The sequence below is a fragment of the Aedes albopictus genome, chromosome 1, assembly GCF_035046485.1.
Source record: "Aedes albopictus strain Foshan chromosome 1, AalbF5, whole genome shotgun sequence".
Taxonomy (NCBI): domain Eukaryota; kingdom Metazoa; phylum Arthropoda; class Insecta; order Diptera; family Culicidae; genus Aedes; species Aedes albopictus.
The window spans coordinates 142,457,273-142,470,399 of record NC_085136.1 but is presented as its reverse complement, the minus strand read 5'-3'; the positions used below and the strand labels follow the sequence as shown (position 1 = coordinate 142,470,399).

Here is a 13,127-nt window from a genome sequence, read left to right as displayed (position 1 = left end):
CGTCGTACTGCCTGCCTACTGTGTTTTTTGACATGCAGCTTCAAAGGGACGGCCCCCGCAAAGCCATCTGTATGGGAGCTCCCCGTTCCAGGGACCGGAGAGGTTTCACACCAAGCTAAGAACCTTCCCCGGCCCCCAAAATACCCACACACAAAATTTCACACCGATCGGTTCAGTATTTTACGAATGCATAGCGGTCAGACAGACAGACAGACAGACAGACAGACAGACAGACGGAAATCCATTTTTATATATATAGATAGATAGATAGATAGATAGATAGATAGATAGATAACGACAAACAGTCTAATGGCCCCTTAACGTTGAACTTTTCATCATTGAAATCATCGTCATCATCAAACATTTGAAAACAGTTTTTTCGTTCAAAACAAAAGTTTTTGCTATGAAAATATATTCACTGTACTCCACATGAGGAATATAATGCAGTGAATATATTTTCATGATCCTAGATTTGATTTGCGGCGAGAAAACTGCTTTTTATTTTCCGAAAAATGATGACGAATGCTTGAGCCTTAACAGGCATCTTGCAGTGTGTGAGCGTTTTAGTGGTCTTGTATGTTTAGGCGACAATGGCGCCTGCTGCGTCAGGTTGCAGGTCAATGGGGAAGGGGAGGGAAGTGATGATTGCAATCGCTTGCCCACATCAGGCCGTTGAATCCTCTGCGCCTGCACAAGGTCATGTGGATGTTGGTGTGTTGGTGGGAAATGTTTTATTTTTGGCACATGGATCATGCATTGGTGCAAGGATGCCAAGTGTAAAGCGATAGATTGTGTGAAGATTGCTGTGGAGCGGCACAGTCCGCTTTGTTGCATAACTTGTAGGCGTTATATGATAGATTGACACTGTGTTGTATAATGAAAGTTGGAAGGAAGGGCAACGGCTTTTTTTAATCCGTTTCTGGTTCTAGCGATCGCTACGAACATACGAATATACATGAGATGTATATGTAGGAGAGAGAGAGAGAGTGAGAGAGAAAGTAGATAGAAAGATACAAAGTAGGGGGAAAGGGACGAGCCAGGGATTGAACCCAGGACCTTCTGCATATGAATCAGAAGCGGTAGCCACTAGACCACCAAGCTCGTCAACAAGAGCTATTTCATTCTCCTGAACTTCAAACAAAAACGTCTCCGTAGACTGATACAAGGTTTTTGTATTTTGTAAGGTTGAGCATGACGTTTAGTTTGTGGAGAAAAGCAGAGGAAGCGAAATTTCAAAGGAATTTGAGGGGGTGGAGGATTTGTTTTCAGAATTTCTCACGGTGAAAAAATAATGGCCACTCAGCCAGTTTTGACATCTAAGACAACCTTAGAACATATAAAAACCATCGACTGATAGGGAAGTGGAATCATCTTCGTATATAGTTTTTCTAGCATTCGCGTGACGTGACTAGCCCAGTGAAGTTCGCAGTGTTTTATCAATTTGACAACATTCATATATTTTTTTCGAATGAGTGTAATAAGTTTCGTACCTTTTAATTCCGCCCTATGTTGCTTATCCTTTGACAGATACGCGTATTTCGACTACCACTTGTAATCTTCCTCAGTGTCAGTTGTTGAGATGGTTCAACCTTCTCAAGCCGGCCACTGGGTTTCAAAGCAGATCGAAAGACGTTTTATTTGATGATCAGCTTGAACTATTAAATTCTTTATTATAAAACATATCTGAATTGATTATTTTATCCTACTTACAATTATCAGTGCCGTTATACACTTTGATTTTGGTTTCAAACCGTTTAATAACCGAAAATAACTTCTAACTTTATTCACCTTTGCCAATCCTTATTCTTTTGACTTTACTCTCTATCTTCTTCCTATTCAGTCAACGATTTCACTCAACTAGGGTGACCAGTATTCACTGGCGCGTCAACATCAGTTATAGTGGATAACTGACACTGAGGAAGATTACAAGTGGTAGTCGAAATACGCGTATCTGTCAAAGGATAAGCAACATAGGGCGGAATTAAAAGGTACGAAACTGATTACACTCATTCGAAGAGGGTATTCTGCTTAGAGGGTTCGAAAAGTCGATACAAGATTCATATATTGTTATACTTGGTAAAACCCCTGATTCAGACAGCACAACTAGATTTAATTTCTTCTTCACCTGGAAATACATACCGCTTGTACTATTTTACTTCTTAGGCATTATTGAAAAGTTAGTAATAATTTATAAAAGTTAGTTAGTTTTTTTTCGTGCATAATTCCACGGTAATTGAAAAATATCCAGTGAACGTTTAGATCTAGTAATTTCTTGCACTTTTCATCGGATTGAACCCCCTTCAATTCCATGTTTTAATAACTAATAAATAAGGGGTTTAAAGGCGTTTCGTGGCGTTCAAGGGAATTTAAGGGCGTTTTCAAAAGAGTTTCAAGGAGCGTTTAAGTGGGTTTTTTTTGGAGCGATTCCCGGTGGTTTCAGTGAGTTTTAGGGGCATTTGGAAGCAGTTTCCGGAGTTTACAAGGGTTTTAGGAGCTTTTTTCGGGTTAAGGCAGCTTCCGAGGGGTTTTCGTGAGTTTTTGTATGTTTCCAAGAATGTTTCATGGGGTTTCAGGATGTTCCAGGTGGTTCCGTATGGTTTCAGGGTAGTTTTAGAGGGGTTTGGAAGTGGTTTAAAAATGCGTTCAAGGAATTCTCAGCGATATTTCAGTGGGGTTTCAAGGCGTTCCAAGGTGTTTCAGGGGGTTTAGGGGGCTTTCAGATTGGATTCCAAAGAAATTCAGACAATTTTGTTGTGGTTTAAAGGGGTTTTAGAACGCCTTTGAAAGTCTCTGAAAACTCTTGAAATTCACTGCAATGAACTTTGAAATACCCTGGTATGCCCAGGAACGTCGCTAAAAACCCCTGAAACAGCATGAAACCTCTCTGAATCCCATTTCAACGTTTTTAACACCCCCGGAACCCTCTAGGCATCCCCTAGCGCATTCCTGAACTCCCATGAGCTCTTTGAATCGCCCCTGAAATCCTTTGAAAACCCATGAAACGCGCTTGAAACTCCCTGGAGTGCCAAGGATTATCTTCAGAGCCAATACTTGGTGGCGCATATACTGCTGTAAATATTCCCGGAGCACCTCCACATATTTTTTCAGAGATTTCTTCCGGGACTCCTGCAGAATATCTTCCCTGGATTCTTCCCAGAAGAATTACTTCGGATATTCCTTCCAAGAATCTCCTGGCATTTCTAGCGAGTTTCCCCCGGGATTCCTCATGGGATTCCTTCGGAAGTTTCTCCAAGAGTTTTTCCCGAGATTTCTATAGGAATTCCATCCGGAGTTTTTCCATACATCCGTCACCTTACAAGTATTAATTTTTAAAATCCGTTCAGGGATTCCTCCAAAGACTCCTTTCGAGTTTCTTCAACGGTTTTCTCAGAGATTCCTTTTAGAATTCCTTCTGGGATTCCTCCCGGGATTCTTCCTACAATTTTTCACGAAATTGCTCGTTGACATTCATCGATCTTGCGACTTCTTCTGGGATTCTTCTCGGGAATCCTTCGGGAATTCATCCCTATAAATATTCTGGTTTTCAACCTGGCATTCGTTTCGAAATTCTTCCTTTAACTACTCCAAACACTCCTCCCGGAGTTCCTTTAGGGGTTCCTTTCGGGATTACTACCGGGATTTCTCTACAGATTCCTCCCGAGATCCCTTCAACAAGCCCTCCAAGGACTTCTTTTGGGATTCATACAGACGATTTTGAAGTGATTCCTCCAAAGACTCCTCCAGGGTTTTCATCCGGAATTCCTCCATAGATTTCTTTCGGGAATGTTTCCGGTATTCCTCTGTGAATTCCTCCCACTAATTATCCAGATATTTCTCCAATGACTCCTCCCGGGATTGCTCTTAAGATTCTTCTATCCCGCGATTCTTCCCAGATTTTTTTTACTGGGACTCCAACTGAGATTCTTTCAAGGACTGCTTCCGTAATTCCTTCAGAGATTCCCCCAAATTCCTCTAGGGTTTCTCTCCATATATTTTCCCGATTTTTTATCGAGTTTCCCGGAGAGAAAGATCCAGGTGATCATGAACAGGCGACTCATTGTTGTTTGACCATTACGGAAACTAGCTAGATATTTGCCGACATACGTGCTCGAGGCTAGCGAGGTTGTGGCAGCAGGTTAGATGAGGGAGCTTTAGTTCACGGGAACATGTTTTGCTCCTGGGGGTTTAAAATGAGAAGGAAGGAGTGTTCAGAATTTGTAGGAAGGCTTTCAGGATGGCTCAATGGTGATTTAGAGGGTGGGTTGAAAAGGTTTCAAGGGGTTCAACGTGCATTTCTATGGCATTTCAAGGGATTATAGATAGGAGTTTGGCTACGTTTAAAAGTATTTAATGGGTGCTTCAGAGAGATTCACAGCTCCAAAAACGCATATGAAACCCCCTGAGAACCTTCCAATGCCCTGAGACTCCCCAAAACCCCATGACACCCCCTGAAATACCCTGATGCCTCATGTGTCCTTTGAAACTCTATTGCACCTTTCAAACCCCATTTCCTCCTCCTCCTCTTCTTGGCGTAACGTCCTCACTGGGACAAAGCCTGCTTCTCAGCTTAGTGTTCTATGAGCACCTCCACAGTTTTTAACTGAGAGCTTCCTCTGCCAATGACCATTTTGCATGTGTATATCGTGTGGCAGGCACGAAGATACTCTATGCCCAAGGAAGTCAAGGAAATTTCCTTTACGAAAAGATCCTGGACCGACCGGGAATCGAACCCGTCACCCTCAGCATGGTCATGCTGAATACCCGTGCGTTTACCGCCTCGGCTATATGGGCTATATGACCCCATTTCATTCTTCTTAAATACTTGAAACGCCATGAAACGTCTTAAATCCTTTTAAAACAACCAGAACATCTCTTGAAACCAGTGTTGAAAATTTCATTTCGTCATATCTAAATTCAATCACCTACAGCTCATTTTAGAAGCTGAACCTGAGAATATGGTATATGAAAAACTTGTGCGGCTGAACCAGTTCTGCAAGAAAGTCACGGAAAAACCGCTATTTTTCGAATATTTAAGGTAAATGTCACGGACTACCTTTGAAAAATGCTGAATGATATTCACCGTGAATATCATTTGCATTTTTCGAAGGTAGTCCGTGACATTTACCAAGGTTGCAACCATTCATTTGCAAAAAAATACATTCATTTGCTATTATCTCAGTTCAGAAGCATGCTATCGAAAAACAATGTATGGATGAATTTAACCTTGTAGTTTTATCTGAAAGTTTGCCGAATAACATTGGGGTCGCAAACGTATACCACAGTCGTGAGCGAGCTGTGAAGGCAACTATCCACGCGGTGGATGTAAATTTTATTCACGCTGTGGAAAGTTGCCTTCACAGCTCGCTCACGACTTTGGAATGCGTGTGCGACCCCAATGTTATTCGGCAAACTTTCAGATAAAACTACAAGGTTAAATTCATCCATACATTGTTTTTCGATAGCATGCTTCTAAACTGAGATAATAGCAAATGAATGTAAATCTTTGCAAATGAATGGTTGCAACCTTGACATTTACCTTAAATATTCGAAAAATAGCGGTTTTTCCGTGACTTTCTTGCAGAACTGGTTTAGCTGCACAAGTTTTCCATATACCATATTCTCAGGTTCAGCTTCTAAAATGAGCTGTAGGTGATTGAATTTAGATATGACGAAATGAATTTTTCAGCACTGCTTGAAACAGGCATCAAAAACTTTTTCGAAACGCCCGCCGTTAAACCCCGTAAGACCATCTTGGTAGCCCCTGAACTACTTTGAAATTAGACCTCAGGTAATACCCTGAAATCGTCCTGGAAACCGTTTGAGTCGCAAAGTATTTCTTCATTATTCACTTCTTGAAATCAGTCAATTGCTCATCTGTGAGTTTACCGATGGAGTACTGTTCCGAAGTCTGGAGCACTGCATACACTGCCGCTCTGTTGAAAGACGCGCAACAGAGGAAAACGTGATGATATTTAAGATTGAACATTTTTATTAGCTATAAAGTATCAACGAAGCCGCCACAAAAACCACGTAGAGAAAAAATAAGCATACCCGAAGCACGGCCACGATTCCTAACAGGGTCCTCTTGGGCACCACGGACAGCCTCACACTGGCGGTAAACCCCATTTACGTCTGACGGCTTACAATTTCAAGCGATCTACCCATCAAGGTTCTACCAGTCTCGTTATTTAGTGGAACATATGGGGTGATACAAGGCTCGACAAATCAGTTAGCCCAAAAGTCTCTCGTCGACCCCGATGGCTTTACGACCAAACCCAGTTCTAAACTAACATTGATTCCAGTATTGAAAAAAAAAACCAGTCTTAATCACGGATCTACTGCCATTAATAACGGATTGGCAGGTAAATCTTATCCGAAAAATAGCCAAAACCTGAGCAAGAGGGCCCGTCACTTGTGATCTCCAAAAATAAACATGGCTACGACGTCTCACAGAACGACCCTGCGCGCTCTCAAAAGGTCCCAGAAAAATCTGCTCCTCAAACACCCCGATTTCTAATTGGTGAAGAAATGCTATCAAACCACCCGGAACGAATTCCGACAAATCATTAGGGATGCCAAGGAGGAATCCTAAACCAACTTCCACGATACAGTCAACGAAGTCTTGCCATCCTCGGAAACCCAACTGCATAAAAGTCAAACACAGAATGAAAGATTTTTCTCTCAAAACCGATGGAGTAACCAAACCACCTGTGACCCACAGACGATCTCAGAAGCTTTCTTGGAATACTTTCAATACTCACCAGCCTCTTTAATGCATCATGCCAACCCACAGCTAAGTACAGAAAAAATCCTTCCCTCTCGACCATGGACAGCTTTTCAACCAACCCTTCTACATGACGAAGCTCGACTACGCCCTGAACAAGATCAAGCGCAATACAAAAGTGTCATATGAAGTAGGGTATGGTAAAGCAACTCACATACAGTGGAAAAAGCAAGCTACTCCAGTTAATTAATCAACAATGGACCACGGCACACTACCGGAGGACTGGAAGTGCAGCTTTATAGTACTCCAGACCTACAGGTAGCACCTCCAGTTATCGTCCGATAGCATTACTAGTAGCGCATGCATGGCTGCCAAACGGATGGCAAATCTTCGGTTGATTGAGCCCCCTAGTCCAACGGCCTACTAGTCATGCTACCGCCAACACGCATTTCAGGTCAGGATATGGTACCGGGACTGACCTAACGAACCTCGGAAGTATCGTTTACGACGCACTGAAGGCTCAGGAATACGAAGAAATCATGTCGCTTGACCTTGTCAAGTCCTGCAATGGAGTCTGCTGTCACCAAATGGTCTGCCTATACGATTTTCAACATCGCCCCCGCAAAAAAAAGTTATACCGTAGGTACACTGCGACAACTCGATGCTAGTCGTCAGCGACTGGAACAGCCGAGCAACCGACACCCGTACATTCAGATAATCCTGGAAACCTGATGATGATCCATCTGCCAGAACCACACTCATGTGACGTTGAGTTCTGATAATGTTAGTGAATGTCTTATCAAGTGAGTTTGTGAGTAAGTGAGTTTCGGAGTTGAGTTAGTAAGTTAGTGAGTTAAAAAACTAGAGTGTGACGGATTCAGCGATTTGATTGGTATCAGGTATCAGTAAGTCGGCTCCAGAGGCATGTTCTCCTTCATTTGGGAAACTTGTGCCATCGCCATGAACACGAGCCTATTCATCATTTACCTAACGGAGAAGGGAAAGAAAAAGGGTAGGACAGGGTAAAGGACAGGGTAAAGGACAGGGTAAAGGACAGGCAAGGAGATAGGATCGTCATACACGCAAAAGCGTACCACAATGGGTTCACATAGCGTCCTGAAAAGGACACTGTAATAACGCATAAGCGTACCACTTAGTGTTTTCCGAGTACTCGGAAACGCAGTTGCGCCAAACTGGGCAGTTACATATTCAATAATACGAAGCTCCATAATCGGATTCACAGCTATCACATGCAAATGAATCAGCTTGCTGAATATTCGTCATGTGATAGCTGAGTCGGCAGTGGCCAGTCAATGCTTTGACCAGAATACTGCAATTCTGCTTTGACAGATTTGTTAGATACTTTGCCACCCCTAGAGATGGCTCAGTACAATACAGTTTTGTTTGACGACATGACTCCAAACTATTCCAGTATTGTTTGTGCTGAGTGGCAGCCCAGGTGTCAATCTGAAGCTTTACCCAACACTTGAATACCGGAATAGCTGGCTCAGGGCCAATGAAGTCATGTGATGCTCCAGTGCGAGCTAACTCATCAGCCAATTCATTTCCAGCGATGGAAGAATGGCCAGGTACCCATACAAGGTGAACAGCGTTTGCTGAATTCAGCTCCTCGATTTGAGTTCGACAAGCGCTGGAGTTGGCCGACGCAGGTGCTTTAATAGCAGCCTGGCTATCTGAACAGAAGTATATTACTTTGCCCATTATGTGCTGCTGAAGTGCTGATTGCACTCCACACATAAGAGCAAAGATTTCGGCCTGAAAAACGGTGCAGTGTCTACCAAGTGAGTAAGACTGATACAGCCTTAGCTCACGAGAATAAACACCAGCACCTGCTCGACCTTCGAGAAGGGAACCATCATCAGTGTAAAATACGATGCCGTCTGAAATACTTCTCTCCAGATATCCAGATGTCCACTCTTCCCGGGAAGGGAGTTTCGTGGAAAATGTCCTACATGGAAAATTACAAGCAATTTTTAGATCACTTGGAGCGAGGACAACTTTGTCCCAATCCCAGACATCGCCATCAAGCACATCCTTTGGAAATGGCCTAATTTTGATTGAACCGTTCTCACTTCGCCCTTTTGCCACCACACACATCCATAAGCCAATATTGGTCGAACAACAGTTGTGTGAATCCATTTGAAATACTTGGGTTTAAGACCCCAAGCAAGTTGTACCAAAGGTACGCCGGCATTGCTCGAAGGCCATACAAGCTTTCTTGATTCTGAACTCAATGTGAAATGTCCAGGAAAGCCTGGAATCAAGAATAATTCCAACGTACTTTACCTGTTCAGTCACAACGATTTCAAAATCAAAGAGACGCAAAGGTCGAACACCATTACGGTTTCGCTTTTCCGTGAAAAGAACAATAGATGTTTTACTCGGGTTAACCGAAAGGTCATATTGGTGACACCAACCCTCAACTACCTGAAGAGCGTTTTGCATCAGGTCGAAAAGGGTGCTGATGCACATACCAAATAACAATGTTGGATAGTCGTCGGAAAACCCATATGTAGGAAAAACAGCTGTTATTGAGTTGGCTCAATAGCGTATCTGTTACGAGATTCCACAAAAGAGGTAACAAGACTCCCCCTTGGGGCACCCACAAACACTCAATTTTCTAATCGCTGCTTGACGCCATGTCGAGAAGAGATGTCGACATTTGGTGAATCCAATAGGAAATCATTGGGGATATACCATGACTCCGTGCGGCTTCCAATATGGCATCAAAAGGCACATTGTCAAAGGCACCCTCGATATGTAAAAAAACACCCAAAGAAGATTGCTTTTGAGCGAAGCGATTGCTTTCTCGACATCGTAAACAACCTTGTGTAAAAGATTCACAGTGGACATACCAGATTGGTATGCATGTTGGTTCACATGAAGAGGCGTGTTGGAGAAATCAACATTACGGATGTGATGATCTACAATGCGTTCTAGGCATTTCAGGAGAAAAGAGATCAAATTGATAGGTCTGAAACTCTTTGCTTCTTCATACGACGCACGACCCACTTTCGGAATAAACTTCACAGTAATATCCCGCCAGGATTTGGGAATATACCCTGTTGCATAACTGCAAACAAGTTTTTTTTAAATATGTTTGAATAATCAAATCCCTTCTGAAGCAAAATAGGATAATCCCATCTGCCCCAGGAGATTTGAAAGTGCCCACTTAATCGATTCTATAGTTACAATACTCCGGGCCGAAGCCAGAGAATCATAACTATAAGAAAAGACATCAGGTTCATCCGAAGATGCAATATCCACACATCCGGGAAAGTATGTGCTGAACAAGCATTCCAGAACTTCCTCAGCAGAGGAAGTGAAATCGCCATTTGGCAAACGAAGCTCGTTCACTCGAAAAGGGGCTCCTCTTGTAGCCTTCACAGACCACAGACCTGTCGCTTCGGGCAACCCGCCGGTGCTCATCAAGTTGCAGCCTTCTATCGTCCCGGTCGGTTGGTTGGAGAGAATGAGCAGAGGGCTCTCAGCCTGCCCTTGCAGGCAAGTAACATGTAGTTCTCCTATCCTCCTGCCTCTGACACTTGCCCAAGTTTCTAGCGAAATTTAAAACCACCATATCGACTGCTGTCCTCGTACCGAACATCATCCTGCTTCTGATCGATCGTTATCCTCGTAATGAAGATCATCTGGGACGAACTCAACAGGCACTAGGAGAGCCCTCGCTCACTCCACCAAAGACCACTCCATCGTCGTCGCTCCTGGCAACCCGCCGGTGCTCATCAAGTTGCAGCCTTCTATCGTCCCGGTCGGTTGGTTGGAGAGAATGAGTAGAGGGCTCTCAGCCTGCCCTTGCAGGCAAGTAACATGGTGTTCCCCTATTATCCTGTCTCTGACGCTTGTCCAAGTTTTCAGCAAACTTCAAAAACCACCCTACTGTCTACACATTCAATCGAACTTGGTATCCGGTCGGTGTCCATCCAACAGCAGCTTTCTGCCATCCCGGTCGACTCGGTGATCCTGACAAGCAACCATCACCGTAAGCTGTTATTTACATTCGTAATTAGTGTATTGTAATGTATGTTAAATACCGGCACTTCCTTCAAAGAGACAAAGTCTCACTGGAAGTGCCATTGAATTGTTATTATGTTGAAAAGAAGAGGAGGTTTTATGCCTTTTGGAGAAGAGGTTCAAAAGGAACTTCACTCCAAGGGGCTTTTCCCTGCTCCAAAAAAAGAAAGAATTAAGAAAAAAAAAATTGATATTGTTCAGATGTTCCAGGAACATTTTTCAGATATTATTTTCAGATCCTTTATCTGTTATATCAATCAAACCAATATCATGTTTTGATCGTCAGTATTTTACCTCTACCCGGGATCAACGGCATTATCTAAATCACTTGGAGTGTCAATGTATGGTGAGTATCCATGGAATTTGGCCGCAACCAAATCAGTAAACAGTTCTCAGTTGGTTGACCGGGGATTGCTGAAACGCAATGCTTGCGGAGTTACATTCACATGTTCAACAAAATGTAGCGATAGTCAGATAAAGATTCTTCGTCCGACACATGCCAATTGGTCAACTCGTGACTAATTCTACTAGAGCACTTCTAAAACTTCCTCTCTAGCAGATACCATGAAGGTTGGGCGGTTGTCTAGGTACTCCATCAAACTGGAACCTCTCAAGTAAATGTCTGAGCTGCCCCAGATGATATGGTGAACATAAGCATCACTGCCAACAATTAGCGGAAGGCCTTTTGAAGTACAGTATGCGATGACATGTTTGAAAGCATCCGTAGGGGATGGTTCGTCATGCGGTAAATAAACCGAACAATAGACGTATTTCCTGTTGAGATTTCCAACGGATGCATCAATTGTGACAGCACATACATCTATGGTAGTTAATTCAGAGACGAGTGTAGCAACGATTGCGTTGTTGACAAGCACACAGGCTCGAGGCATGACATGCGAGTTTGCCATTTCATTTTTACTGAAAGTAGCAAACACCGGGTTCACAAGGTTTCCTAGAAAGAAATTACCCTTACGAAAGTAAGGTTCTTGGACTAAGGTCACTTGGGCTGTACCATTTTGCATAAGTCTGCAAAGATTTATCGTTGCTGTTCTTTTATGCTGAAGATTGATCTGAGTTATTCTTACCGTAGCCATAACCCAAACTGTGCAAGACTAAACTCTCTACAATCACAACACAACAAAGAACAGCAGAAGTCAGATCTGAGATGTACAATATTTTCCGGATCCGAAGAAAACAACAGAAACCTGTTAGGTGTTGGTAAGTTAGAATTAATCATTGCACCTTACAACAATCCAGCTCATTACCACAAATCTAGTACTCCACCGATCGTGTCCTATTGTATGCCATTACCTGCATACAACTGTTAATTGGCACAATTTTTTGATGTGCTGATGAATTCATCCTTAACTGCGTACATATTCGCATCTATATCTGTAAAATGAAACTTCGACCCTGTCGTCTGCAGCATGATCACGTTTTTGTTCTCAGACCACAGCTGAAACTGCAAATTCATCCAAAATTGTCGCAACTAATGAGTTATTGTCTCACAATTCGACGCCGCGCGCCGGCTGACAAGAATCAACATCCCCCGAATTTACACGTACCGACCGAGATATAGTCAAACGTCCGTCCGTCCATCCATACGGGAGCGACATCCCAAAAGCACTGCAGCATTTCTGTGACTTAATTGTTTTATCACAGGAGCGAGAGGGATCGTCGGTCGGTATGGTACTACGCCGATGCAATAAACGAGTTTACTTTTGGTGGTACAAATTGAGTGTGAATTGTTTTACTATATGGACGCCGGCAGCGCTAATGATAGCAATGATATTCGGGGCTACCTGTCGAATTTGGCAGAATGATGAAGCTGGTGTTATTTGACTGCGCTACCAAAATGACTCTCGCTAATTGTAGGCAATATTGTTCTACTTTGGGCGAAATGCGGTAGCTTATATTGTGTGTGATAAGTTTGATGACGATGTTGGGTATATGCAAATAAAGTAGCTCTACTGATGCCAAGCTTCTTGGCGCAGTTATTAAGATGCGCTGATAAATATGAAAGCTTAGCAACATAGCTACGTTAGCGAGATGTTCGTGGGAATCTAATTTGATTGATTAATGGAGATCTTGCTTACCCGCAACAATCGAACTTTACATTTAATGCAAATGTGCGTTTGCGTATCATGAAGTTTATTCTAAATCCACCATCAGAGCTATACCACGATATCTGTGATGAAACACATTAAGTTTTATAATAATGCATTATATCTAAATTACCAACCAAATGCAAGCTTTGTAGATCTTCTTTTGATCTAGCTGAACCAGCAATGCTTTATCCAGCCGGATTACTTCGCAAGTATTTTCAATTGATGTTAGTAAACCCAAAACC

General features: G+C 42.8%; 1 protein-coding gene and 1 long non-coding RNA gene across 4 annotated transcripts in view; one reads left to right on the top strand and one right to left on the bottom strand.

Annotated features, from left to right (window-relative positions):
* Positions 1 to 13,127, bottom strand: part of LOC134285199 (uncharacterized) — a 203,453-nt gene that overhangs the window by 58,756 nt on the left and 131,570 nt on the right. The window lies entirely within an intron of this gene.
* LOC109422805 (E3 ubiquitin-protein ligase HECW2-like) overlaps positions 1 to 13,127 on the top strand; it is a 123,447-nt gene that overhangs the window by 82,964 nt on the left and 27,356 nt on the right. The gene's annotated exons all lie outside the window — the stretch shown is intronic.